The sequence below is a fragment of the Haematobia irritans genome, chromosome 3, assembly GCF_050003625.1.
Source record: "Haematobia irritans isolate KBUSLIRL chromosome 3, ASM5000362v1, whole genome shotgun sequence".
NCBI lineage: Eukaryota > Metazoa > Arthropoda > Insecta > Diptera > Muscidae > Haematobia > Haematobia irritans.
In genome coordinates, this window is record NC_134399.1 from 58,844,625 (window position 1) to 58,868,202 (window position 23,578).

The window sequence follows — 23,578 nt, forward strand, 5'->3', positions numbered from 1 at the left end:
CTACATGAGTACATCTATTTGAGAGAGTCGCAAAACTATTGGTACACATTTTGATGAACACCAAAAGCCACGAGTAACTTCTTGTTGATACTCTGATGTCTTCACTACCAACAAACACATATTCCTCTTTCTCTCTTATTGGGGTGTACTCAGAGTGATCACGTCGAGTATGTTGCGAGAACAAAACTTCATAGAGCAGTGGTGCCAACTCCCCAAGGCCAAAAAGCACAAAAAAAATATAAATTCTAACATACCACCTTCCACCACAAAATCTAAAATTAAATTCTCTACTAAAAAAAAAAAAAAAAAAAAAAACCTTCGGAAGATGTATTATAGAACTATTGTGAATTGAATTTCAAGAAGTTAAGGTGGGTATTAAGATCGAGTTTAGCCGCTAAAATAGTCATTTTTTCACAATTACTTTTCTTTAATAAATCATTTTAAGGAATACAAACTTTGTGAAAATTTGCTTTTGGCTATTCCCCATCAAGTTATAATAAACTTTGCAGCAAATATGCATAATTTTATGCCCATTTTTAGTGATATAGTTTTCACTTTAGCGGCAAAACTCAAACTTAGTACTCACCATTATGAACCGCTATTCAAGTATACACCTTCATCAGTTTTAATGCTTTCGTCCAATTCATTTTGATCAGTGATGTTTTTCAACTTTCAAAATATTAATATATGGAAGGAGTCTATTGCTTATTTCAGTTGTGCGTGCTTTTATGAATTTAATACAAACGTTTTTAATGACATCTTTACCAAATTCAAAAATTCGACACTCATCGCTCCACTTTCCTATAGAATACCCTAAATAACAATATTAATTAAAAAATAATCAATACCAACTTCATAACAATCAAATTCTATATTTGGCAATAAATTTGAGTTTCTTCGGCTCTTGAAAGTCTAATCAAAATTTTTGTATCAATTAAACTTAATACTGTTCAAAATAAAAAAGCACCAAAAGCACTAAATGAAAATGCCAGAAAGCACCAAGTTGGTGCTTTTTTTGAAAAGGCACCAAAAAAGGCAATTTGGTGCTTTTTAGAAATCAAAAAGCACTAAATTTGGTGCTAAAAGCACCAAATTGGCAACACTGTCATAGAGTACTCCATGTACCACATGCAGTTTCAGAAATACAAAAAAACAGTTACTCTCCATAATATATGTTTTGGTTTGTTATAAAGAACGGCAAACGTTAAGGTAAGTGTGTGACATACATAAATATATGAAATATGTGATATACATACATATCTATGATTAATAATAATGGAAAGTTTTGCTTCGCACATAACTGAGAAATACTTGTGGTACCACGTGAAGTGAAGAGAATCGATGTTGTACTTTTCCTCAAGTACTTACATTTTTATTGTTCCTTTTTTTCGGAACACATATTGTTTCGGATAAGTACTTGGTGGTATTTGACAAGCAAGTGTTCTCTTCACTTCACTACTTGCGCTCTGAGAGAAAGACAGTGTATGTACTATATTCGACAGCGAATTGCATACATGTAGTGAAAAGTTATTCGATGCAGACCTCTATTTCAGATGTTTTTCAAACGTTATCCCCAAATATTTTATATAATTTTTGAAAGATATATTAATGCCATTTAAAGAGAGGCATGCATTTTTAATCTCTGGGACAAATTATTACATTTTCTCTAAGCATTTCTAATGCAGATTGTCACTTTATGACGAGTTAATTCTCATGTCCCATGGATCGTAAAAATGTGCCACCTTCGAAAGGTGGTTATCAACTTTAATTAATTCTATTTGTGGCGATTCATTATGGGCATATACTAAAGAATCGTCTGCATACAACAGCCCCGTTGACTCGCTATCACAATGGAGAAAGTCATGTACATAAATATCATATAGGTGGGGCAAGCATTGAGTCCTGCGGCACTCCGCACATGACGGGACCGTATTCGTAATATTCCCCCACAAATTGTATGCAAAAGAGTTTGTCGGAAAAAAAACTGTGAAAAAAATTGATTATAGAAATATGGAATAAATTAAGTTAAATACATATCTGGACATGTCTCACCGAGAAACATAATAGAAAATTTGCTCAAATTTTAGTTCTATAGATTTTTGTTTTCAAATTTTTATTTCTATATTTTTTTTTATATTTATTCTCTATAGAAATTCCCAGCAAACAAAAAAAGCTTCCAAAAAAAGTAGTTTGGATCCCCAATTTGTGATCCGGAAGTAGTACACTTGGATCATCTCCAAAATGAATTTTATATGAGCTTGTCATAGGATGGAAATGCTCCATTTTTTGATCCTTTGCATTGCTTTAGAAGTGCCTTGGAAGTTCATTTGGATGAATAAATTTATAAAACTAAAAACATTTTTTCCAATTTCACTTTTTATTTTTGTCAGCATTTTTTATTGCACTATTAACTTCAAATTGCAAAACTTTCTTTGCACCGGGGGTTGATCCTGGGTCTATTGGCAACAGAACGACTTAGCACACTCAGCCACAAACGTCATTGAACACGATGCATCAAAACGTCGATTCAAATGTTTGTGACATGAACCTAATATGACACCACGGCATGGCATTCTAACTACTTCCTGAGATGGGAAGTAGTTAGAACGCTTTAAAAGAAATGTTTGTGGAACAACTTCCAATTTTTTTGTTGGGAAATTTTGTCAAAATGATCTCTCTGTCTACAGTTTTGTCAAAACGTTATTTCTATGAAAAATTTTCGACAAAAAGTTTGAGACTCTAATTCCCAACAGTGAGGCGTGGTGTACACGGACCCCGGGGAATAAAAGATATATAGATTTCTACACTGATGGCTCCAAATTGGATGGCCAAGTGGGTTTCGGAGTATATTCTAAAGATCTGGAACTTCGAATAGCGAAAAGATTACCTGATCACTGTAGTGTTTTTCAGGCTGAAATATTATCAATAAGAGAAGTGGTGAATTGGCTGAGAAGTAATGTTCCAAAAAATGTGGGCATTAATATATACTCAGACAGTCAACCTGCAATAAAATCCTTGGTCTCTGTGTTCCTCAACTCGAAAACGGCCATCGACTGCCGCAAATCTCTCAATGAGATGGCTGAGCAGCACAATATTCACCTAATATGGGTGCCTGGCCATAGGAACATACCGGGGAACTGCGAAGCAGATGAGCTAACAAGGCTAGGAACTATCTTAAATATTCCAGGGGAACTAGAATCTGTTGGTATGCCTCTGGCTACTGCGTGAGAAGGCTGTCATGATGGCAAATGTTCGATGGGAGAATTGTAAGGGTTGTAACGACACCAAGCAAATATGGCCCCATTTAAACTTAAACCGCACACTAGATATGCTAGTGTTCTCGAGACGCCAGATATCACTCCTGATATCTGCTATAACGGGTTGCTGCCTGATAGGCGATTTTGCAAAAACTATTGGTGCGAAGTATAATGACTACACAAAAAAAAAATTCACGAACATTTTTCCAATTAAAATCTTAATTGAGTTTTAAAAAATATTCAATTAAAAATTTAATTGAATCAACAAATTTTTTAATTGAAATAAAAATCAATCATACAAATTAATAGTATCAATTAATTTTTTAATTGGATCAATTAATTTTTTAATTGACTGTCAATTAATTTTTTAATTGATACTATCATTTCTGTGATTGAAGACATTTCAATTAAAAATTTAATTGGATCAATTAATTTTGTGATTGAATCAGAAAAATATTTTTTTTGTGTATTGTATGAGCTGTCATGATGCGGAGGAAAAGGAATCAATAAAACACCTCTTGTGTGAGTGTCCTGCATTTTGTGTAAGGCGTAAACAAATTTTAGGGGCATATAGCTTCAGATTACTGGCGGACCTGGAAAACGTTAACTTAGGCATTCTGCTAATGTTTTTGGAACAATCTGGTTGGTTCAACAGAAGAAAATAATCGAGAAGGTTCAACGGTTAAAACTAGAAGTGCACATATGTAATAGGTACTTTTAGTTAATGTGGTATCACAATGGACTGAATAGTCTAATTGAGCCTGAATCTGCCACTTTAACCTAACTTTAACCTAACCTATGAAAAATTTTGTCAAAATTGTATACATATATAACAAAATTGTACCATACATTGACCAAACTACAAGTGTAGCTTAACCAACAGAGGAAAAGAATGTTTGTCAAATTTATTTAGGCAGAGCCCTATATTTATAGAAAATTGTATTTTTATAGAAAATTTTGTCAAAACGTTATTTCTATGAAAAATTTTGTCAAAATTTTATTTCTACGGAAAATTTTGTGAAAATTTTATCTTTATCGAAAATCGTATCAAAATTTTATTTCTATAGGAATATTTATAAAAATTTTATTTCCAAAGAAAGTTTTGTTAAAATTTTATTTCTAACGAAAATTTTATCAATAATTTACGTTAATCGAAAATTTTGTTTCTACGAAAAATTTTGTCAAAATTTTATCTCAAAAAATTATGTTAATCGAAATTTTTTTCAAAATTTTGTTTCTATTGAAAATTTTATCAACATTTTATTTCTATAGAAAATATTCTCAAAATTATATATAGGAAATTTAAGTAACTCTTAAATGGAGAGGAAGATTTTGTAAAAAGCTACCAAAACCAATCTACCAAATAGGAAAATAGCGGGTATCGTCGATTGTGTTTAAAGCATTTTCCTACCCTTACCCGTAAAAAAATAAATTAAATTAAATTAAGCCAAACTAAACCAATTTAAATTAAATCGAAGTGCATTTAAATAAACTATATCAAATATATTATATTAATTTGACATAAAATAGTTTTCATTTTTTCCATTTGTGTATTTTGCAGAGATCAAAGGTGACCAGAGACATCCTTAATCAGTTGTGTTTAGAATTTATCTTCCTTTTTTAAGGGTGAATGATGTATATTTCTCCTCATTTTAATTATAAATTATGGGAGACATACCAGTGAAAACTACCCATGAAATTGAGAGTTAATTGCCAATCTTGATCTTGGTCCAGTTGGGGTTGAAGATGTCAGCCTATCTACTCTCATTTTGAGGGTAAATCTAATGATTTTTATGGGATTTTCTTAATGTTTATTAATGGCTGACATCATGGCTTCTTGCCATGGACAATTGACCAATAACCTTATTGTAATGATTTTGAAGGGGGACATGTCATTGATTATTTGATATAATGAAGATGCATGCAAAAAAAAAATGCCACAAATCATCATGTCAGGATCAAGCAGTATAGAAAGCTGGAACGGAATGGAAGAAATAAAATATTCGAAATTAAATAGAAATAAATTAAACGAAGTATAAATAAAACTAAATTAAGTTAAGTTAAACTAAATTAAATTAAATTTAATTAAATTTTAAGCTGATGGCCTCAGTTGGCAATGCTTTCCCTATCTTTTATATTTACTATTTTATAGTTACTACAAATTTAGTAGTAGTTGTAAATGAAATAAATTAAATTAAAACAAAATGAAATAATTTAAATTAAATTAAGTCGAAGTAAATTAACTTTAACAAATCAAATTAAAATAATTTTAGTAAACAAATTTAATTTAAATTAAGTCATTGTTTCTTATTTTTTATACCATATTAGCATGTACAATTTTAGATATCGACAGATTGCAATACATATTATTTGGTAGAATTATCCTTGCCTGTCGGTATGCATTTAAGAAAATATTATTTGTTTAATTTTCATATAACTTTTTTTACAGAAATGAAATAAATGAAAATAAATTTTTGCCGCCTTTTTTCGAGGATAAAAACATTTGCTTACAGTTCTTTTGGAAAGTTTTTTTTGCCGCCAATTTTATCTGCTATTCCTTTTGATGGAATAGCAAGGAGAAAATAGTTCGTTAAAAAAATCTAAAGTCTTTGATCTCCAAGGACATCGTGAAGGAAAGGTAACACTAACAACAACAATAAAATGATCCTTAAGGCAACAAAACTGGACATTGGTCAAGCAAACAACCGAATCTAGAACAAAGGCCATGAAATGTCAAACACAATGAGTGACCGACCAGTTCAACCAGAGCAACTGGTCATTTTCTCAATGGTATCGGTCGTAGTAAGGAATACAACAAAAACTGAAACGAAACAATAGACATGGCCGTTAGATTAGTTTGCATTTTTAATAAAAAATCCTTTTGGTCATTCTCTACCGCTGATCTAATTTCTTCGACATTGGCATTAGCTAGGTTTCCCAGTGAGCTGGGCAATGTGATGCAATGTCCTGTTTAAGGATAAGGGAGAAAAAGCAATCTCTGACCTCTTTTCGATGTTTTTTTTTACTTTTCTTAGATTTCTTTGTTTCACTCAAGGCTGGCATTGCTACTGAATCCTTTATTTAGAACATATTTGTTGACCTTCTTCTTTGGTGTTGTGTATTTGCATCCCTAATCTATTTTGAAAGGACGAAGAAGTAGAGAAACCTAAATGAACTTTCCCATCAAAATCTTTGACATTTGATTAGTCTGTGTTTGATGAACGACTATGAATGGACAGACCAGTGATCCCTAATCAGAATTTTTGTAACGGTCAGTATTTGTTGCCCTCTCTCTTCTTGGGGAGTTTGTCATTACCAGGAAAATGTTTAATACCAGCAATGAAATCATATCACAAACATTGATTGACATTTGTACGCTTTCAGTTGGTATTAAATTTCTGGACAATAAATTCTCATAGGTGATTTTATCATTATATTTTCAAATCAATAAAAATTCTCACATAACGATAACATTTTTATCAAGTCTCTTAAAATTATGGATGGAAAAGATCCAATGTATTGATTGCGAACCATTTAATATTTCAAAATTAATTGATTAAAAAAAGTAACCGTGAAAATTAGCTCGATTTCAGCTTGAAAACTGAACATAGTACTCAGCTTAACTCAGAAACCAACCATCAGAGAATCATACATTAATGGCAAAACAAGCCAATCCAATATTCTCTCCTTGTAAGCAATAAGTTCTCTGCAATTGCCGTTTTCCATTCTTGCTTTCAAATAGTCAACATGGTTATTTCAATAGCAGGTCTACTAAGCCGTCCTTCCATAATCTTGTTGGTTATTTTGAGGATTCTGCCTTAATAAAGATAGTCAAAAATATTGCAATTAATTAACGAAGGTAAGATTTGAAAAGTAAGTGGTCAACTTTTTTATCTTTGATATTTTATTTTTAGTATTCAACCGATACTATGATAGAATCGAACATCGATTGCTTGTTTTCGTAATGCTGGCAGTTTTACATCGCATCCAAAAAGAGGACGAAAAACAAACATTCTTTTTGAGGGTACACATAGGTCGTAGACATCCCATCAAAGTTGCTGGTCGCTTAGAAATACATCCATAAATACCTCATCCTTGGAGGCCCTGGTTCACCTGGTTTCATATAGAGGATACGAATGTAGAAGAAAATTTTGATTTATTTAACTCTTGTATTTTGATAGAAAAATATTAAAATGTACGATTTTTTTTTTTAAATATATAAAAAAAAAATATATGTTAATATAATTTTTCATGTTGTTTAAGTAATTTCGTATTTAAAAAAAAAATAATTAGAATGGAAATTTGTTAACTTTAAATTGGCTTATACAAAAATCTACAAACATCTGCAAAATATTATCCAAATCGATTCAGCTTTAGATAAAGCTCCCATGTATATGTATCGCCAATATTCCAATTTATTAACAAAGAAGAAAGGAAGTGGATACGGTTGCCACGCCAGCCAAAAATAATCTACTTTGAAGAAAATTTTATCAAAAAAATACTAAACGAAATATCTTCAATTGCAGTGTTTGATCAAAGTTGTGTGGTAATTATAAAAAAAATATTCGTCGAAGGACATGTTTTGTTAAATTTTTATTTCTATAGAAAATTTTGTCAACACTTTATTTCTATAGAAAATTTTGTCAAATGTTTATTTATATAGAAAGGTTAGGTTAGGTTAAAGTGGCGGCCCGATTAAGATTCAGGCTCACTTAGACTATTCAGTCCATTGTCATACCACATTAACTAAAAATACCTATTACTATAGAAAACTCTGTACTCATTTTTTTTAATTTTATTTCTATAGAATTTTTTTTTTAATTTATATCTATTTATTTGGAAATTTTATTTTTTGGAATTTTAAAAATTTTATTTATTTGGAATTTGTTATACCCACCACCATAGAATGATGATGGGTGTATAACATGTTTGTCATTCCGTTTGTAACACAGCAAAATATCGATTTCCGGCTATATAAAGTGTATATACACGCAAAGAAAAAAAAAACGTTTGGAAAACGTGTACCGAAAACGTTTTTCTTTTGTTAGAGTTTTTTGAATTGCTTCGAAAATTTTAAACTTTTATCACCAAAAAAATTCGTTTGTTACAAAATTTTTATTTTTTCAATAAAAAAAGTTATTTTTGAAATAACAACACAGTCCATTTCGTTTATATCAAACACTGTTCTTTTCTGACTTTAGGTCTTTAATAAGACACATTTTACAGTTCAAAATATAATATAGTACAATGTAATGTTGAACATTTTTTCGGAATCTTCCGAATATATCTGGAATATATGTAAAAAAAAAAACAAAAGCAAAAAAAAAACTTTGGCCGAAGCAGGGATCGAACCCACGACCCTTGGCATGAGAGTCGGACGTAGCTACCACTGCTCCACGGTGCCAAACTAAATGTTTTTTTCGGTAAATAAACTTTGTTTATTCGGTTCGTGGGCGCCGCAAGCTATGCTATATAAATATAACTTATATGGATATTTATCTATTGATGACCATAACAGGTACATAGCTCAGTGGTTAGTGTGTTGGCTTACAATGTGCATGGTCCGCGGTTCGATTCTCCGTCCAGGCGAAAGGTAAAAAAAATTTTAAAAATTTATAAAATCGTATAATTTCTTCTACATTGTTGGTATTACAGGGAAAGGTGTTAAGAACTAAAAATCCTCGTGGATGTGAGAAAGATGTGAGGGACAATGCAATTAGCAAGAAAACAATTTTTTTTTTGAGTTTGTCTTTATGAAAATATTTTTACATCCTGGAAAAGAATAAACGTTTATCACAAAAAGTATATACTTTCCTTCCAAATACACTTCCTTACAGCGAAAAGCAAATGAGAAACGAACTTTGTTTGTCTAAAATTTCGTTTGGGAGGAAAGAATTATTTTTTTGAGTGTACTATATTCTTGATCAGAGAGAAATACTAAGACGATATAAAGACGATATAAGACGTCTGTTTGTCCGCATGTCTGTTGTAATCACGCTACAGCCTTCAATAATGCCGCTATCGTTCTGAAATTTGGCATAGATTTGTTTTTTTTTTTTGTTTGCAGGTAGGTCAAGTTCGAAAATTGACTATATCGGCCCAAGTTCTGATATAGTCGACCGACCTCCCCATTTTGGGTCTTGGGCTCATAAAAACTGTAATTTTCATCCAATTGAAATTGGAGATTTGGAGGTATTTTAGGACCATAAAGAGGTGTGCCGAAAATGGTGATTATCGGCCCATGTTTTCGTATATCCCCCATATAGACCGATCTCCCGGTTTTATTTCTTGGTCTTATAGAAACCGTAGTTTTTATCCAATTTGCCTGAAATGAAAAATGTAGAGGTATTTTGAGATGAAAATACCAAAAATGGTGATTATCAGACCATGTTTTGATGTAGCCTCCATATAGACCGATCTCCTGATTTTACTTCTTGGGCTTCTAGAAAGCGTAGTTTTTATCCAATTTTCCTGAAATTGAAAATCTGAAGGTTTTTTAGGACTCTGAATAGGTGTACTGAATATATTGTGTATGCATACAGGTTTTGATATTGCCCCTTAAAAGCCGACCCTCTGATTTGGGGTCTAGATTCTAGAACAGCCATATAGAACTGATCATGAAAATTGCTTGAAACAGAATGTAAAATTTCTAGATTTTACTTCTCGTAACCATTTGAAACAAGATTTTAGATCAAGGCGTTATTTAAACACCCTCAAAAAAATCGCTTCTCTAACAAATGTTCCAAACATATTTTGCAGGAAGCACATATATTATTGGATACTGCCGAAACATTAATATGTTTGTTTTATGTGAACATATTATATGTTTGGAAGCATTTTGAGCCCAAAAATATTATATGCTTGGAAGAATTTTCCCAAAGAAGATTGTGCTCATTTCCTCACATAATTTTCACTTCCACAAATTTTTTTAGTTCTTGGCACATTTTTCTGTAATACAAATAATGTTGAAGAAATTATTCAATTTTATAAATATTTTTAAATTTTACATTTCGCCTGGACCGAGAATCGAACCGAGGACCATACAGTTTGTAAGCCAACACACTATCCACTGGGCTACGTAGCAGTTATAGTCACCAGTAGACAATTATCGTTATAAGTTACATTTATATAGCATAGTTTGCAGCGCCCACGAGCCCATGCAAACATAACATTATTTAAAAAAAAAAAAAAAAAAAAAAAAAAAAAAAAAAAAACATACATTTGTTGGCCACGTGGAGCAGTGGTTAGCATGTCTGGCTTGCATGCAAAGGGTCGTGGGTTCAATCCCTGCTCCGACCGAACCAATTTTTTTTTAATTTACACATTTATATTTATAGTATATTAAATTTGTATAATGAAACTTCGAATAGTAGGTTATTAAAGATTTACAGTCAGAAACAGTGCTTGATATAAACGAAATGGACTCTTTTTTATTAAAAAAAATAACAATTTTGTAACAAAAAACTGTTTTTGGTATAACATAAAAGTTTGAAATTTTGGAAGAAGAACGTGGAGTCGAGTATAAACATACATAAATAATTTTATAATATACGCATACATTTATTTAGGCGTGAACAGTTTTTTACTAGCATTTGACACCATTGTAAATGCATTTAAAACTTATCGTGTTTTGTACTTAATTTCATTCATTTTAAAGAAAATAAACTTTTTCAATTGTTTTAGCTGCAAAACTCGAACTTAATGCCTGCTTTTATATTTGAAGGTGTCCGTCAACTCCTCTTGGACTACTTATTAATAAAGAGGAACTAAACTTTGTTTTTATACATTTTACTGTTTAACTTTTCACTGTTTCCTCCTTTTTCATCTTTCGTCAACCCTGCCGATTTTCATCTCTATTTCTTTCTCCATACTCTCTCTCCATCTCTCTCTGTCGCTCTGTGAATAAAATATCACAACATATATATGTTTACTCGAAATTTGTAAATTTATATATGTTTACATTCACACATATAATTTTTATGAAACATTCATGCCCCAAACATAAAATAATCTAACATATTAACATATGTGTCCCAAACATTTAGTGTTAGTTTAGGAACATTACATGTTTGCACTTAAATATATTGTGCTTAAAAATTGTGCCCGAAGCACATTTTGTTTATATCGGAACATATGAAAAACATATTTTTGTAACAGTGAACATTTGCTTGCACACTTACACGAGATAATTATGATTCCTGTAAAACTCTAACAAAATTGGTTCTTATAAATCCAGAATCTGATCTAGTCTTCATAGGTACAATTTTGAAATGTATCTTCGGGAAGCGTACTGGTTGAACTGATCTGCTTGGGAGAATATTTGTCATAAAACCCCTGAAATTCTATATACTATCAAGCAACCCGCTACGACGAAGAAGGAAACTATAATATTTGATTCATGGTGTTGGGTATTTAAGATTCGGCGCGGCCGAACCTACTGCTGTATATACTTGTTTTGTTTTTTTTTTTTTTTAATTTTTTTTTTAAGATTTTATTTCTTTAGATTTTTTTTAAATTATATTTCTATAGAATGTTTTTTTTTACAATTTTATTTCTATGGAATTTTTTTAAAAATCTTATTTCTATGGAAAATTTTTTATTATTTATTATTATTTATTTCTATAGAATTTTTTTTTTTTAAATTTTTATCCCGTAAGTGGGATACGGAGACTTTTCTTTTTGATATCTGACTTTAGTTGTAATTAACGCTTGATTTAAGAGTTAATGTTATATAGTAATTTTTTTTGTTTTTTTTTTTTTTTTTTTTTTTTTTTGTTATATAACCTTAATATGATACTTTTTATAATTTTCAGTAATTAAGCATCAGTTAAGTTTTAGTTTAGATACAAATATAGGATATTATTTTACGCATGGGCCAAATTGGAGATCTGACCCGATTTTATTCCTTTGAAATTAAATCTGATCAGATAATGTGCAAGACCTAACAATTGAAGTTCAACTCCCCTTTATTTTCATAATTTTGTTTTCTTTTAATACAGGATGCATGATGAATAATACTAGGAGTATATTTTTTTTACATAATATACAATACACTTTAAATTATTCCCAAATCCATATGACTTCTTAACTAGGTTAAGTTAGGTGGCAGCCCGATGTATCAGGCTCACTTAGACTATTCAGCCCATTGTGATACCACATTGGTGAACTCTTCTCTTTTCACTGAGTGCTGCCCAATTCCATGTTGAGCTCAATGACAAGGGACCTCCTTTTTATAGCCGAGTCCGAACGGCATTCCACATTACAGTGAAACCACTTAGAGAAGCTTTGAAACCTTCAGAAATGTCACCAGCATTACTGGGATAATCCACCGCTGAAAAACTTTTTGGTGTTCGGTCGAAGCAGGAATCGAACCCACGACCTTGTGTATGCAAGGCGGGCATGCTAACCATTGCACCACGGTGGCTCCCATGACTTCTTAACTAAATCGCCTCGAACTTGACCACATAATTTAAAAGAAAAAATCTCAGGCCATTATTTTTTCATTACAGTGACTAGAGGTGTGGTTCTATTGGTGATTGCAGATTGTTCTGCTTTTTTCTGAGACATTGACATAAAAACCACAATATTTTAATTTTCTCAGCAAATTCTATGCTCTTAATTGTTTATAAAACATGTCTATGCATGACACCAAATCAAAAAACCAAACAATTTTCGAACTTGGAAGCAGTGGTCGGGGACAACCGCACCCCACCACAATAGCTCCAAAGGGTGAGAATTAATTACGAAAATTGCTAGGTTCTTTTTTTTTATTCTTTCAAATTTACTGATAAATGCTATCATGATTTCCACACTTGCTAGTGGAGACTAAAATCGACCAAAAGCCGCAATAAACTGTTTGTGTGTAAGAAATTTATTTATTTAATATTAAAAAAAAAAAAACAAAGAAGAACAATAAACAATGCCAACTATGAACATTACAATCATAACCATATCTCTCTCTGGATTGGGTTAGAACAATAACTCATCATTCAAATTCCCATCGACCATCCCTGTATAGCAAAAAGAAAAGCCACTTTCATTTTCTTATGGTCATATTTACAAGAAAAATTTTTGGTTTTACAACCACAAATTTTGTTTATTTAGGTTGAACATCATCATAAAATGTTTGATTATTAACCATGTAGGATGGTGTGAACGTCTATCTCACTATCCCATAATGAAATCCAATGGGAAAAATGGACTAAGTCATCATCCATCAATCCGCATTTTATCCATTTCTCCCAGATTCAGTGACAAATTTTGAAACTGATAAAAAAAGCAAACTCACCAAACAATTACTGTTTATGTCACCCAAGCCATGCTCATGCAAAACTATTCCGAAACAAAAAATTCAATCTTCCCACAGCTCTCAAGTTCTGCGTTTATTTGATTTGAAAAACCACAGAGCAGATAAATGTTGCGATTAGATGATTTTTTTATTCTAGGCGGTAGCCTTTCGAAAAGAATTTCATTTATTTGCGGTATTTAATTTAAAAAACCCTTGAGTACACTTAAAAAAATAATAATTTGCTTGTCAATCGAATTAAAAACAAGTATATAAGGCCGTAAGTTCGGCCAGGCCGAATCTTATGTACTCTCCACCATGGATTGCGTAGAAACTTCTACGAAAGACTGTCATCCACAAATTTCAACTCACTCGGATGAAATTTGCTCCTCCAAGAGGTTCCAAAACCAAATCTCCGGATCGGTTTATATGGCGGCTATAAATGATTATGGACTGATATGGACCACTTTTGCCATGGTTGTTAAATATCATATACGACCATCACGTACCAAATTTCAAGCAGATCGGATGAATTTTGCTTCTCCAAAAGGCACCGGAGGTCAAATCTGGGGATCGGTTTATATGGGAGCTATATATAATTATGGACTTATAGGAACCAATTCCTGCATGGTTGTTGGATACCATATACTAACATCACGTACCAAATTTCAACCGAATAGGAAGAATTTTGCTCTTCCAACACCCAGAAAAAAGTGACCTCTTCTTTAAATTAAAATGAACTTATTGTGAAGAAAATTGAACTTCGTATAGCGCCAAAGACATTTTTATTTGTTTGAACGATATGATTTTGGTAGAAATTAGGTAGAATGCATTCCATATATTAGTTAACATTTTCCTATATTTATGTACCACTATACTACAGAATGAAAAAATTTAACTGAATTGAATTCATATATGGAATGATTTTGTTGAACTTTTTTCATTCATTTGGATAAATCTTACATATTTGTGGTAAACCTTTTATTTCAAAATTAGAACTGCTTATCTTCGTTTTTAAATAGAATTTTATTTATTTATATAGGCAATTTTTTCTTCAATAAAAGACATGTTTTATTAATATATTCGATATATTTATTTAGAATCAACAGCATCGACTGGCCTTGAAATATTAAAACACATTTGTTTCTTCTTCACTTTGAATAAGTTGCTGCCTAGCAATTTTGTCCACCTTTTACAATTTCTATACCTACAAAATAACAAATATTTTATACCTTTTATTTGTTTTTTATTACTATATTATTTTTTAACAAACTCTCCGTATACCATAACAACGCGATTCCAACTAAAAAACAACCCACGCGCAAACATATCGATTACAGGTAGATAAAAGAAATATAGGAAATTTTCCTATATTCTAATAAGCGTGTTTCCTTAAGTTTTGAAAGGATTGAATACTTCGTAGTAGGAATATAAATAAATAAAATAAATAAATAAATTTACCATTTTGTAGGAAACTTTACTAAATTTGAGGAAATTTGGTTTTAGTTCGGTTTTTGTTTATTTTTACGAATGCTTTTTTATCAGTGAATAAAATTGTCTTGTTCAGTAGTAAATTCTTATACCCAGCGAAGAAAAGAGTATTAGTAAAATTACATGCTTCATTCTAGTTAATGAACTATTCCTAACTGCTTTAAGTTTAGGATTTTTTTACTGAAACAAGTAAATTTTATTATTTGACACAAAAATACAACTGAATGGAAATAAAATGGCTAAACTAAATTGATGAACATATTTTCCTTTAGTTTCGAAGACACTTTTTTCTGGGTGAAGGTGCTCCGGAGGTAAAATCTGGGGATCGGTTTATATGGGGCCTATATATAATTATGGACCGATATCGACCAATTTTTGCATGGGTGTTTGAGGATATATATATATATATATATATATATATATATTAACATCACGTACCAAATTTCAACTGAATCAGATGAATTTTGGTCTTCCAAGAGGCTCAAGAGGTCAAATCTGGTGATCGGTTTATATGGGGCTATATATAATTATGGACCGATATGGACCAATTTTTGCATGGTCATTAGAGACCATATACTAACATCATGTAACAAATTTCAGCCGGATCGGATGAAATTTATTTCTCTTAGAGGCTCCGCAAGCCAAATCGGGGGATCAGTTTATATGGGGGCTATATATAATTATGGACCGATGTGTACCAATTTTTGCATGGTTGTTAGAGACCATATACTAACACCATGTACCGAATTTCAGCCGGATCGGATGAAATTTGCTTCTCTTAGAGGCTCCGCAAGCCAAATCGGGGGATCGGTATATGGGGGCTATATATAATTATGGAACGATGTAAACCAATTTTTGCATGGTTGTTAGAGACCATATACTAACACCATGTACCAAATTTCAGCCGGATCGGATGAAATTTGCTTCTCTTAGAGGCCTCGCAAGCCAAATTTGGGGGTCCGTTTCTATGGGGGCTATACGTAAAAGTGGACCGATATGGCCCATTTGCAATACCATCCGACCTACATCAATAACAACTACTTGTGCCAAGTTTCAAGTCGATAGCTTGTTTTGTTCGGAAGTTAGCGTGATTTCAACAAACGGGCATGCTCAGATCGACTCAGAATTTCACCACGACCCAGAATATATATACTTTATGGGGTCTTAGAGCAATATTTCGATGTGTTACAAACGGAATGACAAAGTTAATATACCCCACATCCTATGGTGGAGGGTATAAAAAACTCCCATAGCTATGAAAAATTGCTGTCAAATTTATGTCAAGAGAAGCAATGATTGTGTGAAAATTACTATCTAGTACAGGATATGCAGTCGTTGGTGGTATGTTAATAATTGTTCGCTTTTTCGAAACAAAATTTTGAGGCAATCAATACCCAGCCAAAAAATTTGAAAGTACTTCCTAGGTCATTATCGTTTATTTATGTACATCTACATTTATTTTCACTCCACAAGAATTTTTTTGAAATTGAAACATAAGTGAAAAGTGTGCCGATCCACTTCTCGATAGGCGTGGAACTTGCTACAAAATATTTGCTAGTATTATTCAAAACGCCTATATGTAGAGATAAGAGTCGAAAACAAAAACTACAAAAAATATTTTTTTCCAAGTATTTACATATTTTTTTAAAATGAAATCCGAAATATTAAAATACAATCACATCTGAAGATGTAAGGCAACAGCAATGCAGCGGATGCTTACAAAGACGAATTCTACCCTATGACAAGTTTATGTAAAATTCATTCTTCTGAACCAAATTTCCAATACTTTCGGACCCAAAAATTACATTTTCATTGCTTTTTTGGTTAGGCTTTTAAAATTATCTTCTCTATATATTTCATAGAGAGTTAGGAATTTAACTGCCGAAAATATTTCAGTTGTAGTTCACAGGAGAAAAGATATTTCACTGACAGTTAAAGGGGTGCTACATGAAATTAAGTTTCAAAATCGTGAACGGACGGTAACAAAATGAAACGGAAACGTACACGAAAAATCAAAACGGAATATTCACAGTTTCGTCCACGGGTGTTCACGATTTCATGAACGGCATTCGCTTTTCTTTGGCCATGAGAAGTCTTAAAATTCGTCGGTCGTTCTTATGGCAACTCCGTCGGTGGTGCCATACGGTAGCGGATTATTGTATAAATTCGTAACCATTACGTTTTCAGATCATGAACGCTGTTTGTCGTTTTGCCAACGCATGGTATCATTTTATTATTGTCAGATTGACATCGTCTGTTATCCGTTTAACACCACAAGTGTGTGGATTCACTTTCATGAACGGATCGTTTTGAAACGTGCACGCTGGTCATGATTTTTTCTATGGGTGAATTGAGCTATGTTATATATTATAGAAAGCTTATCCTACTGAAAATTTGTGGATTTTTGTTATAAATTTTTGTACTTACACCGATTCTATATACGAATCCTTATCATTTAAACACGTTTTGGACTAAACTTTTATTTGTTGTATAACAAAAAAAAATATAAAATTTTTGGTACTCATTTTCATGAGGGAGAGCGAAAAACTAAAAAACGCGTACGTAGATAAGCTGTCTAGGGTTAAAAGTATTTTTTTTTTATATTGTAATTTTCATTTTGATATAATTTAATTAGAATTTAATTTGTTCAATTGGTTTTACCTACTTTTAATTTAGTTTATATAAATAAACTAATCGAACCCAGCCCGCTTCGCTGCGCCTTCCGAAGCCTATTCTTAAGGAACGTTTTGCGTTAACTTAGTCAACCAAATCCTTCACAGCACATTTCGAGCGATGAGATAATAAGATAATCCTTCTGAAAAAAGGAAAGTATTTGAATTATTTTTAAAAGTAGGGACAATGGACGTTCTCTTACACTGAAAACAATTTCCGTAGTTAAACTAACGCTATTTTTAACTTATTTTTATTGGAAAAAAAATATTTGTTGGTAGTTAAATTTTATTTTTTCGAAATTTTCCCGTTTTTAAGTATGTGTCAAACATTTTATGAACTAATAAAGTTCAATGACCGTACACATGGGTCCAATATGAACTAACACAAAAGAAAATTTTCGTACGATTCCCAAAAATAGTAGTAATGAACTACTGTATGGTTAAAATGGTCATGATCTGGCGCCAATGTTTTTCTTCTTTACTTTTAGTTAATTTTTTCTTCTATGGGAGGATGTAATTTCGTTAACTGCAGTTAAAAAGTACAACATGGCGTTAAATTTTCCTGGTTTTAACAACGCATTGTGGAAATTTTCAAAATGTGGATTAAAATTTAGTTCAATTTTCGTGAGAGGTAGTTCATTCTTCCTATAAAACAGTTCACTTTTTTTTCGGTGTACAAAATATCCATGTTTCCCACCTAATAAATCGGAAAAGGCTCTTAAAAATTGAGCATAATAAGATTTGTTAAAATATAGGACACAGGGAACCTTCTCTTTTCTCATTCGCCCCTCCTCGACCAGATATCGAAAAACCACATACCCTATATATTATTTCATAACATTTTCCCTATAAAAACCAAGTAAATCGTTAAGGGGTTTTCCCTTTCCTGATCAAACAACGAAAACTAAAGAAATAGATACCACTCTCAACCTTCCCTGAAAATTAAAAAAAAATTGGGAACTTTTCTTCACGTTTCAAGATGAGAGGAGGAGGTGCCTTACCCCGTCCAAATATCTAAATATCAGGAACACCATATTAATTTCATAACCTCCCCCACGTCCTTTGTAAATTTCAAAAAAATCGGATTTTAGTTTTTTCACTATACTAAAAAATTCGGGCACATCCTCGACAAAATATCGAAAAATGAAGTAGCCGACCTTTGTGAAGACACCACCACCAACCTTCCCTGAAATTGCAAGCAAATCAAACAACATGAGGCCAATTTTCAAAGGGGGAGGTCTCCTCTGCATTCAAATGGCAATTAATTCAGATCCTCCATATTAATTTAATACCTACACGTCCTCAATTTCAAGTAAATCGGGGAAGTTTAGTTAGTACTTAAGCAAAAAGTCGGCAAAGGGGAGGTCCCTCTCCCCGAGTTGGGATCCCCGAACAAATATTAAAAAAATCAGGTACATCATATAAACTTCATAAAGGGTTATACGGTCAAAATTTGGTCAATATAAACTTGACGTATTTCTTTCAATTTTGCGTTTAAAAAACCTGAACACCCCTCATTTTAAAGGTGTGTGTGTGTAGAATGTTGCTCCTATTTTGATTTTGGAATTCACTCTTCAGTTGTCAAAATGCCATCCAAGCAAGAAGAGCAGCGTATCAAAATCGCTAAAAGTTGCCAAATCAACCGTTACAAATGTAATTAAAGTATTTGGGGAACGTTTGTCGAAAGCCAGGAAGTCTGGATAGGGGGGAAATCGAAAACCGGAAGCCGCTGAGACGACAAAGAGAGTTGCCGGTAGTTTCAAGCGAAACCCCAACCTCTCTCTCCGAGATGCCGCAAATAAGCTGGGTGTATTGTCTACAACCGTGCATCGAGCCAAAAAACGAGCCGGACTATCGACTTACAAGAAGGTAGTGACTCCAAATCGCGATGATAAACAAAATACGACGGCCAAAGCGCGATCCCGGAGGCTGTACACGACGATGCTGACGAAGTTTGACTGCGTGGTAATGGACGACGAAACCTACGTCAAAGCCGACTACCGGGACAGGAGTTTTATACGGCAAAAGGAAGGGGAAAGGTAGCAGATATTTTCAAGCACATAAAACTGTCAAAGTTCGCAAAGAAATATCTGGCTTGGTAATCCATCTGTACCTGTGGCTTGAAAAGCAGCATTTTCATAGCTTCCGGGACTGTCAACCAAGAAATTTAAGTGAAAGAGTGTTTGAATAAACGTCTGCTGCCTTTCCTGAAGAAACACGGTTGTTCCGTACTGTTTTGGTCGAATTTGGTATCTTGCCATTACGGTAAAAAGGCCATGGAGTGGTACGCCGCCAACAACGTGCAGGTGGTTCCCAAGGACAAGAACCCTTCCAACACGCCAGAGCTCCGCCCAATTGAGAAATACTGGGCTATTGTTAAGCGGAACCTTAAGAATACCAAAAAAAAACTGCTAAGGACGAGCAGCAGTTCAAGGCAAACTGGCTTTCTGCGGCGAAGAAGGTGGACAAGGTGGCTGTACAAAATCTGATGGCAGGTGTCAAGCGTAAGACCCGGCAATTCGGATTTGGAAAAGCGAAAGCCTAACTGAATATTTTTCCTGAATTTTATACTAATTGAACTTGAAAAAGAAATTTAATTTGATTTTTTAAATAAACGAGTTCACCGATTTACACGCGTTTTCCCTTGACCGTATCACCCTTTAAGCTCCCCCTCTATAAATTTCAAGTAAATGGTAGAAGTTTAGTTTTTTACTGTACTTTAAGAAAATTACAATTTTCAAACAGTCTGCCAGACGGTTCACATATACTAAAAAATAATTTTCGAATATACATTGAAACTAATGACTTACGATAACTTCCAAAATTCTTTACTGAGATTTTACAAAGAGACAAAAATCAAAAAAAGTGAAGAAAATATTCGATTTTTAAAGTTTTATTTGTGAGTGTGTCAAATATAATAATATATTTGTTTTGTCAAATATAATCCGAAATAGTGAAATACTTCTGAAAAATTTTGCAAAATCAATGATGCTTTAAAAAAATGTATGACAATTCCATGTAAAATGAATTGCTCCTGGTCCAATTGTGTACCACTTCCGGATGAAAAAAAAAACATTTTCATTAAACACACACTTTAGATTGATTGATTGATTTGACACCAGTTTCCCCTTATCTCCTCTCGAATGTTTGTGGCAAATATATTACATATATGGACATATACTAAATTTTTTTATTTGCGGTTTCACGTTCTCTTATATCAGCAGGCGACTTAAGCAACTGTCAAAAATCTAATTTGATTTCATTTACCCACGGTATTTGATAACACTAAAAAATGAGAGGAAAGCCATATCACATTTTTCGCTGATTCTTAGATTAGCCCACACGATGAAGAATATGAATTATTTCTAGTAGAAATATGCTGTCCCTCATGGGATAATGTAGATATCTCAAAATTTGTCGCGTTCTCATAAAACAAAAATAAAGAAAAATGTCGAATTTGCAGCAACTAAAACCACAAATTTTTTCAACAATTCAAAGAATCACAATACAGTATGGAATAAAACCTGACCTTAGTTAACAATGTTTGCATTAATATGAATATTCCCTATGTACACTACGTGACGGCATGGAATTATTCACAAATTTTTATTTTGCATTTAGAATTATAATGGGCAGTTTTAATGTGAGTTTTTATTAGGACAATGTCGATAGTTGATATTAGATTGTAACATAAATATGATTCAATATAAAAATTATAATTGTTTCATTACATTTTAAAACAAAATCTGAAAATGTTGCAACACTAAAACCATTAAACAAGAACCAATTTCTTGATCTTAATTATAGTTTTATTATTTTTGCAACACTCTTATATAAATGTAATAATTGCTGGGTATTATTATTGCAAAATAATTTTTTTTTTGTTTGCATTGTCTATATTAAATGTTTGGTTACCATTGTTAGCTTCTGTATGTTTTTCTTAAGGAAATCGAAAGTCCGCAGTAGATTTCTGTTGCTTACAGCCGCCTCATGTGTAGCAGGCTGTCTGATGTTATGCCAGCTCCGATTTGATGGTGTTGAATTATTTTTTGTACCAGTTTCATGATTGCACGTGATATAATTGCTCATTGGTGTTTCAAGTGGCTAAGTTTTGCTAATTTTTTTTTTTTAATTTCAAATGCAATGACTACTATTTCATAAAGCTCTTCTTTTCTGGTGTGAAGAAGATTACATTTCATATTTCTCAAAGAAAAATCAGGGAATCGGTATAAGAGATTTAAACAATTGCAGAGATGTTGGAATACATTTTACCCTATAATGACAAAAAATATATAACATAAAAACAATGTATAACTTAAAACACTAACATTTAAGAATGATTTTTTTATTTATTTATTTAAACTTGTTTCCTGCAGACAAGCTTTTAAAAGGCATCGCGGGATAATGTAACTGTAATGTATGTAGTATTTGTTGTATGCAGTGCTATATTATGAAATACATATATTAATATAAATAAAATAAAAAATACATATTCGATGCTTAACTTATACTACAACTAGTCTCTATAATGAAGAAGTGACTAACCAGTTGCTTATTTATTGACACCATTAGATTTATAGAAATTAAAATATCCTAAGAATCATATAGTTGAATTAGGACATTTATTGTAAAAGTTTCATTGGAATTAAGGCTTTCATATATGAAAGCGAGTCAACAAATCGTGTGCCATCTTCTAGGTTGAGTGGAAGGTTGGAGTAAATTACGGGATTCACGATTAGTATGGTTCTGGACAGGGCTGTGGAGTCGAGCCAATTTTGCTCGACTCCGACTCCAGCATTTTTAATCAGCTCGACTCCGACTCCGGAGTCGACTCCGGGTAATATAACTAAATCTCATTTTAATACCACTTATTTCACGCAGAGAAGAAACATGATTGTCACAATCATATTCGAAGAGCAAAATAATATGATAGCAGCTATTTTTGCGGCGACCATGTAACATTTTAGCCTGCAACCATGTTGGCGCAATGAACATGGTTCTAAGAAAAATACAATTGTCTTCGTCTAAAATGTTATTATATTGATAAAAAGAATTTTGTTTCCATTAAAAGACAATGGTCACGATCTAAAATGTTATGTTATTCGTCAAAAATGTTTTTCTTTTAGTTAAAAGAACATGGTCACAACCTAAAATGTTTTGATTTTTATGAAAACACTTTTTTCGTCGTCGAAAAAAGGACGCCACTCGAGAAATGAAAACACAAAATCAACTTTATTTATTTGTTTTTATTTATTTATAAACTAATTCATTGTTTATTTGTATTTATAATGTCGTGCAAGCAAACTTCACATATTTTTACACACTCTAGTTTGGTTCAATTTCAACAATAAGTAATCATTCCATATTTACTTCGTGCCCGCCAAATGTACAAACGCAGACATCATGTAACTGCAAATAAAAATAAATGATACCATATAGCAAAATGCAGAACAAAAAACAGGTACATTTTTTCAATTACACTTTCCCTTTTGTGTTCACATAAAACCACGTGCCACTTCTGAATAAATAAATTAACAGAAAACACAGTAAATCCGTATTCTCCGTCCATTCCAAGAAACAACACACGACTGACGCGCAAAATGAAAATCGTGTGTACTTTCTCAATTTTTTTATAAAATTCTTTTTTTTTTTTTTTTTTTTTTTTTTATTTTCATCTATGGATTAAACCCTTACAGACTAACAGTAATATATTACATTATATACATATTGTTTGTTAATATATCAAGTATTTAATAATAATGTTATCTTTTTCTTTACATTGTATTTCTCTTCTGACAAATCAAGATAATAATAAAATTTATTGAATTCTTTACAAAGACGGCGAAGTGGATCGTTGTTTTCAAAGTTCGTTC

At 32.2% G+C, this 23,578-nt stretch overlaps 1 long non-coding RNA gene across 1 annotated transcript; it reads right to left on the bottom strand.

Moving 5' to 3' along the window:
* Positions 1–22,936: 22,936 nt before the first annotated feature.
* LOC142228716 (uncharacterized) lies at positions 22,937–23,288 on the bottom strand. The gene is made up of 2 exons (XR_012720248.1): positions 23,185–23,288; positions 22,937–23,114 (listed from the first exon to the last, which is right to left on the bottom strand). It is a non-coding gene; the product is annotated as an uncharacterized LOC142228716 (long non-coding RNA).
* Between the last annotated feature and the right edge of the window lie 290 nt (positions 23,289–23,578).